The 8,372-nt window shown below is 39.6% G+C and overlaps 1 pseudogene; it reads right to left on the bottom strand.

The window, feature by feature from the left end:
• Positions 1-369: 369 nt before the first annotated feature.
• LOC120098366 (U1 spliceosomal RNA) lies at positions 370-521 on the bottom strand (annotated as a pseudogene).
• Between the last annotated feature and the right edge of the window lie 7,851 nt (positions 522-8,372).

Below are 8,372 nucleotides of genomic sequence, written 5' to 3'. Positions count from 1 at the left end.
CTCCCTTTATCACCTTCCCCATAAATATCCTTGGCCTCTTAGTTATCTTCCTACCCATTTGTAAAACAAGAGATATATCCATTTTATTCATATTTAATAGATGCTAGTGCTCTACAATTACCCATAATCTTTATGAAATAAAATTATATATAGGCCCTAATGTTTTATATCTTTTAATACTATTATTATTTGTTTAAACCTCAGAGTGTGATTTTAAAGTTTATTTATTTTTGAGATAATAATATGATGATATCATTCCCTTTTTCTGTTTCTCCCTTCAAACCCTTCCGTATACCTCTCCTGTTCTCTTCCACACCAATGGCTCCTTTTTCCACTAATCATTGTTACATACATTTCTTTTTTTCCCCCCAGGGGAGCTCGAGAACGCAGCTCCCCCATTACCACAAATTATGCAGTCGAGTCTCCCAAGTTTGGGTCAGCACACCCCAAGTGCAATGGGTGAGCCTCGCCCTGGGAAAACCACCTCCGTGATCACGGTATCTCCCCTGCCAGGTGAGTATCATGCATATGTTTAAATATATAAATGCAATCTGTTCAGTCTGTATAAGGCCACCTGTGAGTTCAGGAAAAGTCCACCAAAGCAAATATACCAAATGAAGCAAAATAAAACAAAAAGTTCACAAAAGTAGCCTGAGTTTGTTTTCTGTTGGCCCTGCCGCCTGCCCTGCACCATGGTTGTACCTTGATCAACCCACATCACAGAAGCTTCTTTTGTAGTAGATGGTAATAACATAGAGACCCACAACTGAACAGTGTGCAGAGAGTATGACACTGTGGGACACTTAGTCCTAAAGGAGACGTTTTCATCTAGCCCACTCCCTCAAAGATCGGAGTGCTATCTGGAAGACTACGAAAGATTTTAAGTGCACGTAGTTCTCAGTGGAGGGTTTGGGCCTGGTGGGCTTGCCCCTGCCCTTGCCAGTGTGTCTATTGTCCTCTTCCTCAAGCTCTTGTTGCAGCAGCCATGTTGGGAAGACCATATCGGGGTAGGGTCCGACACACACCCAACATACCATGTATATTTTTCTTCTTTTGAACTCGCTTTTGGTATGCTTATTTGTTTGTTGACATATTCTCTCCCTTATTAGAACCACATTATCTGCATCATACTTATATTTACATTTGTAATCCAGGCTTATCCCATGGTCAGATGCGGTGATTATTGTTCTGACTATGATTTCATGAGAGATAGGGACTTGAATTCCAGACTAAACAAGTCTACATTTTACTCCTGAGGCAAAACAGAACAGCACAGAAAGATGATGCCCTTCAGGGCACGTGTGTAGCATGTTCTGAGCATGAAGTACCATGCCCAAGGAGGAAGCTCGTTGACAATAAAGTATGACGTAGCCAGTCTCTGAGGAACATTGTTTTCCGTCTTTCTTTATTGAAAATAGATTTTTAAAAAATAATTACATTTAAGAAAAAATGTTAAGAGAAAAATTTTATATATTTTAATAATTAATATATTTATTTACTTTACATCCTGATTGTAGTTTCTCTTCCCTCTTCTCCTCCAAGTCCTTTTCACTCCCCACCCATCCATTGGTCCTCCCTTTCTCTAGAAAAGGGGGGCCTCTCTGGGGAACCTTTCCTGAGTCATTTCTTTAAGACAGATAGGGATGGAGATGTGAGAGAAACAAGTGTTGATGATTCCTCTAAGGTAATTTTACCTTTAACAAATGAAAAATGGGAGCTGCAACAGTGAGGGCTCTATAGGCAGCAAATGGGAAAAAGGGGAGAAGAGTATCAACCAGGAGCTCATAATACTTTTGGATTTTGAAAATGCTTGGAGAATAAGAGGCAAGTTTATCATTTTACAAAAAAAAAAATCATAAATCTCCCTGGTACCAACTAAAAGGAAAGGTAGCAGCCTGAAAGTTTATTTAGATTTTTATGGTCCATTTATTGTTTCACATTCCTCTAGTCAAAAATAATTATTTCTTAATTAATCATACATAAACAGTCTATATCCTTTGCAGAACTGGCCGGCTACTTACTTAAAAGAATATCTATCAACAACAATTGGCCCTTATACCTTAATGGATTACCACCTCCTTTCAGACAATTTTGCTCTAATAGACTTCTGATCACTACTGAGTTTTTGGGAATTAGCTTCCGTGTGTGGGGGAAGGACAGAAGAAATTTAAGGGAGTCAGAGAAGGAATTCAATATATAATTATCTTTTTTTCCCCGTTTATTTCTCTTTAGGAAGGATGCCTGGGGATAGGAACAAAAGAATCTTCTGTAAGTAGAGATATTGGCCATTTATTTTTGGAGTTGACCAAAAGTGATTTTATTTCAAGCACAAAGGTTTCATCAAGAATTCTCCTGAGAACAATAGCCGCTACTTTGTTCGCTTTTGTGAACTGATGTTTACAAATGACTAGAGACTGTGAAAATGTGCTGGTGACTCTCTTGAGTCAGGTTGTATCACGGAGGAAGAACACACTTAGTATTTTATCTCTGTAGCTCAACCGGTATAAATGTAATAATAATATTTTGATGTCAAGTTCAGGAACATTTATTTATTATGTCCATGTGGTTCTTAAGACTGTTTAGAAAATACTGATCAGGGTTTGCCATTCCTATTTGTGCACAACAGGTGACAGAAAAGACAGCATTTGTTTAACGTTTCAATAGAGGGTCTAATCACTCAAGGTGTCTAAAGAAATCAAGGGTACTTTGTATTAGAAAATACGAAATTCCCTCAGCCTTACGCAACTAATATCAGTCTAAAAATGATATATCAGCTTTAGTCTTTATTTGAATACTTTCTTCTGAGAGCAGAAGTATTAGTTGATGGTTTTCAACAGCAACTCCAGCAAAATTCACACTGTTACTGACTAAAACCACCAAGAACAATGGCCGCTAATATTTAAACGACATATGCCAAGTGCTATTTTAAGAGCAATCATCATATTAATTGGTTTAATATTAATAGTCTTAGGAGGTGGTCTTCTATTGCCATCTCCACATTATGTATGAGAAATTTGAAATTTTGAGGTGATTTGCACACGTTTATGTAGTTAGTTGGGATTCAGTGTACATTCGTCAACTGGGACTAAAGCCAATCTTGAGTCCAAAGATTATTGAGATAAGGCAGGTTAATTAATAATTGCTTGAAGTACATAACATCTCTGATCCAAGAGAGATCTCCCTTCTGCCCATCACTTCTCTGAGAGGAAGTTAAGAATATGCCGCATTTCTGGGCTCCAAGGAAGCCAGTGAGATTAGTTGATGCTGACTGCAGCACATTGCAATACACTTGGTACCCAAAGCAACTCCATGGTTCCCATAGAACAGTCCATATGTGTCCATCACATGAAGCCCTTAAGGAAAAAGTATTTTCACCTCATTACTTTCCCTGTCCTCATCTAACCTCTTATTATTCTGAAGACGAGGAACACGAGTCATTTACTTGTGCAGACCAATGCCTTTGTTCAGAGTAGGCACATGGCAAATGCAAGTTCTGAAGAGCACTCACATACCACTTAGTGACGGAGATGTCTTCTGAGGGACGCACCTTAGGTCATCCGATTGTTATTTGAATATTAGTGATAGTTGTACAAGTCTGAATGACAAAGCCTGCTACGGTACCGCTAACAGGAAAGGACAAACAAAACACAGCACAAGATTAAATCAGGCACAATAGGAAGTGAAGCAGTCAGGTTATATGGTAAACAAGAGTTGTGTGAGGCTACTGCTATGGGAAACTTGTTTCATTAGTAAGTTGGAGTATATGTTAAAGTAAATAAAAGTATATACATACATACATATATACATACACACACACTATATATATATATATATAATATATATATATATATATATATATGGTTCAATATGATGTATTGTGTATCTCGTTGACTAGATTGGCCTGAGACTCATGTTGCAGCTCATGCTGGCCTCAAACTTGCTTCCTATTCCCTCAGCCTCTCAAGTGCTGGATTATAAATGGTACCAGCACTTCTGCCATATTCTTTTCCATAGCTGACAGTGCAGTCGGTTTGTTAACAATATCACCACAGATATGCACTTCATGCACTGTGCTGAGATCGCATGGTGACTACGACATCATTCGGCAACAAGAGTTCTCAAGTCCATTCTGCTTTAAGGGACCTCTATTGTTATGTGTGGTTCATCATTGACTGAAATTTCCCCTTGCTGAACATAACTACATAGAAGTGGGAAGTTTAATGAATTCATTGAGGGCATTAGATTCTAACAATTGAACCAGTGACACTTTGTATATCAGCCACTCTAATTATCTTCTCACTTAGAAATGCAGGAGCTAATGTCCCCTTGAGGAAATCAATCATGCCATGTCCAGGCAGTTAAATTGTAGGAATCTGTAAAGTAGGTTAATATGGAATTATTTTCCTTCTACCCCATTTCCATGCCCTACCCCTCTCCTCCTATCCAACATTCCAAGGGTTCACATACTATCTGGGGGAGTAGGAAGGTTAGTATTTTGCTCTCGTTTTATAAATCTTGAAATTAAAATTTTACCATTGTTAAAAATCTCATCTAAGATACAGAAATATGAAATTATAAAACAATATAGTAAATCTTAAACCCTGCTTTCCTAACTTGTTGCTGCAAGAAAAATGTCATTCCCTGGAAGAACAAAAATATTCTAAAAGACTTTTTTATTTGTGAATGAGTGTGAATATGTGCAATTATATGCACGTATGCATGTGTGTGTGTGTGTGTGTGTGTGTGCGTGTGTGTGTGTGTGTGTGCATTAGACCTCATAGAGGTCTGAAAAGGACACTAGATACCCTGGAGCTAGAGTTACTGGTTATTTGTGAACAACCTTATTGGAGTGTTGGGAATCAAACTCAGGTCTTCTAAAAGTGCAGCAAATGATCTTAACCTCTCAGCCACCTCTCTAGCCAGAACAAAGCTTCTGATATTAATATAGAAAAATTACACAATATATATTGACAAGAAGATCACAGAAACAAAAACTGTGTTACTATGAAGTAAATAAACATTTTGTATCTTTCTGCCAAACTCTTTATATGAATGGACAATAAATTAGTTACAGGGGTTATTAGTGCCAAGAAATAGAAATCGGTATATAGAACAAGAAAGGGTCCATTGTACTTCTGAAATACATGCTCAAGTTGGAAACATGTGCATGAATTATCTCTTAAAATCTGTAAAACTAAAATGTATTTTAATAAGTATGTGGATTTTCACTTGGCTACTTAACATGGGATCTTTTTTACTGGGTCTTACGAATACAGTTATTAGAGCTGTGTAATTTCTTGTCAGACACACTCATTCCATCAGAGTCATGCCAAATCCAAACCAGCCCAGAATCTGAGGATTAGATCCAGAGCTTCTAGTTTGATAAAAAAGAACTCGAGAACTTTCAGAAACCATTGCCATGACTTTAACTGCATGGCTTCCAGAAGACCTCAGTCCTGCAGGCTTAGAATCATATACTTGAGTTTTCCTCTTGACCAACAATATATTGGTATCCCCAGAGTCCATGCCAATAACCAGAATATGAACCACACAGAGAAAGATTAGTCATTCATAATAACAAAATAGACAGCATAAGTGCTACCATATTTTTTCCTCATAGGCAAAGACACATGGTGATGCGGCCTGTGTTAGATTGTTAATCTCTATGCCATGAGAACCTCTGCAGTGGTCAGCTGCAGGTCAAGGCTGTTGTTGCTGCCCCAGCAGATGCTACCTCCTCACTACCAGGATCTGGTAGGTTATGCTCTCAAGTCTGAGCAGGTTTTCTCTTCATGGTTCAAGTGAGTGCTGCTCATGTCTTTCCTTAGCTCCATGTTACCATAATTCTGTAAGACACTTTTGTGGCTGACCACAGAAGCTCTGTGTTCTGACTCCACTCCCTAGAATTTCTCACTCTCCTTGTGAACTTCCTTGGGTGCTGGCCAGAGGGAGACCATGGGTAACTAATATTCAAGTCCCCCACCTATCATCCAATGTGAGGTTTGTGGTTTGGTTTGGTTTGGTTTGGCTTGGTTTGACTGTGTTTTAAATCACTCTGCTTGCATAAAAGGAAAATAACTTATGTCTGCATTAGTACAGAAAGGCTGTGCAAGAAGAGGTTAAAGTTCATCATGCAGCAGAAAGGACCAAGGAGGAACCAGAGGACAGATCCTAGAGTCAGGAGACGGAGCTTTGGGAGCTCATTGTCAACTATGAAGAAAGAGGTGAAGGAGTCCTTGAGAAATCTCAGTTCCGCTGAGAGTTGAACCTAGAGAATGGAGGGACTAGAGATTCGCATGCATTTACTTATTCTGGGCAAGGTTATCTTGTCAAGACATTTGTTAACATAGAAAAAATTCTTTGATTAGTCATTATATCCAAAGTCAGAAGTACAGAAGGATACACGGTTTGTCCACAAACTGTTCCTATTTGTGCAATAGGAAAACAGAGTTAAGAGTTAATGATTTTTTTATAATGATATGTGTTCAGCTCAATATCCAAGCATGAAGCCTGTGATTTGCATTCCAGGAAAGGGGGGGAAACTTCATGCGGATACCAAGCTTATGTGATAAACATTATAGAACTATATACAGAAAACCATGTCCATAGTGGATGAAAGCATACCAGTCCTTATCTTCTCTGAGAAGTTTGAAACTAGTACTGTAGAATAAAAAATTATTGCCAACTCTGTTTCTTAGCCACCCAGTTCATCCCTTCTGGAGGCAACCAGTGTATTGTCTCTTATGTATCCTGATTCCGTTCAAAATCACACATTCACAGAGATATGTATTCACGGAGATATGTACATATGCATTTCTTGTGTTCAAAATGCAGAATGGAGATCAAATATTCTGGCCTCTGTGTCACTCTAGTTCTGGAGCAAGGACATTGGAAACTCTCAGACAACTGCAACCTCCTCCGTAAACACATGTGTATCATGTGTATCACATACATGATCCGTGAACTGACTCAAATCACAAGCACACCTCTGGGTTTCTCTTCCACATGGGGAGTGCTTGAATTCTGTTTAATCAGCTTTCCTTTTTCATTTCCTTGTCTCCAAGATGAATTTGATCCCAAAGAACTCGAGAGGTTAATACTTAGATCTTTACTTTATTAAAATGAACAAAGGATGAGAAGATGGTTTTCCCCAAGGACAAAACTGAGAATGTTATTAATATAAGAGTTCATCAAGAAACAAGGTAGTTAGAGTCACAGGCTCCAGAAATCAGGCTGGACTGAGAAGGGTTTGCATTCAGTGAGCCCAAGTACAAGCTTCCCTTATATTTGGTGCATTCTTATTTCCCCACACAATCTCAGCCTAGATGTCAAAGCAACATGCACACTGCGGTAGTTTGCATGTGCTTAGCCCATGGGAAGTGGTACTTTTAGGAGGTGTGGTCTTGTTAGAAGAGGTGCGTCACTGGAGGTGGGCTTTGCGGCCCTATGCTCAAGCTCCACCCAGAGTGGAAGACAGCCTCCCTCTGGCTGCCTTGGGATCAATATGTAGAACTCTGGGCTCTTACAGGACCATGTCTGCCTGGACACTGTCATGCTTACTACCATGATGATAATGGACTGAACCTCTAAAACTGCAAGCCAGCCCCAGTGAAATGTTTTCTTTTGTAAGACTTACCTTGATTATGGTGTCTCTTCATAGCAAAGAAATCCTAACTAAAACTGGGGTTATGCTACACAGAATGAACTGAACAACTTTTAAGCCTTAGAGTTCATGTCTTCACAAAGAGATTGTGAAAGGAGAACTGAAGTGTTCTTCAGAAAGTCAGTTAGATGGTGTTTTGCTAGGGCAAGCAAGTCAAGGAAGATTTCATTAAAGTGGACACAGGTGTGAAAGGCTAAGGAAGATTCACGAAGGAACGTTTCATTGAAGCAAACACAGGAGAGAGGATGTTCTGCTAAGGCAAGCACATGACAAGACGGCTGCGGAAGGATTCTTTGCTAACAACACTCACATATTGGTCCACCTTACAATGCATAGTTGAGCTCCATTTGTTGGGCTTCCTGGGCTCGGGCTAATTGGATACATGTGCTGAGGCAAGACCTGAGCTAAGGCAAGAAGACACAAGCTGAGACAAAACCCATGCAGAGGCAAGGCACGTGGAGGACACATGATGTTTGCTGTGGTAGAGACAGAGCTTGCCTTGCTGGTGCAGCTAGCTGTGCAACGTTTGTAGGTCTCACGTCTTCACTGATCTTTGCTTCCCTGAGAGAGGCGCAGCTGAGAACTTCTCTTGGTGTTCCTGCTGGTCCCTCCTGTTGACTCAAGTCACCTCTGTTGCTAAGCGGACTCTACCAAACTGGACTGCTGATGTATCCATGATGTCTTTGCGAGTGGATTAAGTGCTGCTGCC

The sequence above is a fragment of the Rattus norvegicus genome, chromosome 18 (genome assembly GCF_021556685.1).
Source record: "Rattus norvegicus strain SHRSP/BbbUtx chromosome 18, alternate assembly SHRSP_T2T, whole genome shotgun sequence".
NCBI lineage: Eukaryota > Metazoa > Chordata > Mammalia > Rodentia > Muridae > Rattus > Rattus norvegicus.
Note: the sequence above shows the minus strand (reverse complement) of the source record. Positions and strands in the feature narration are given on the sequence as shown.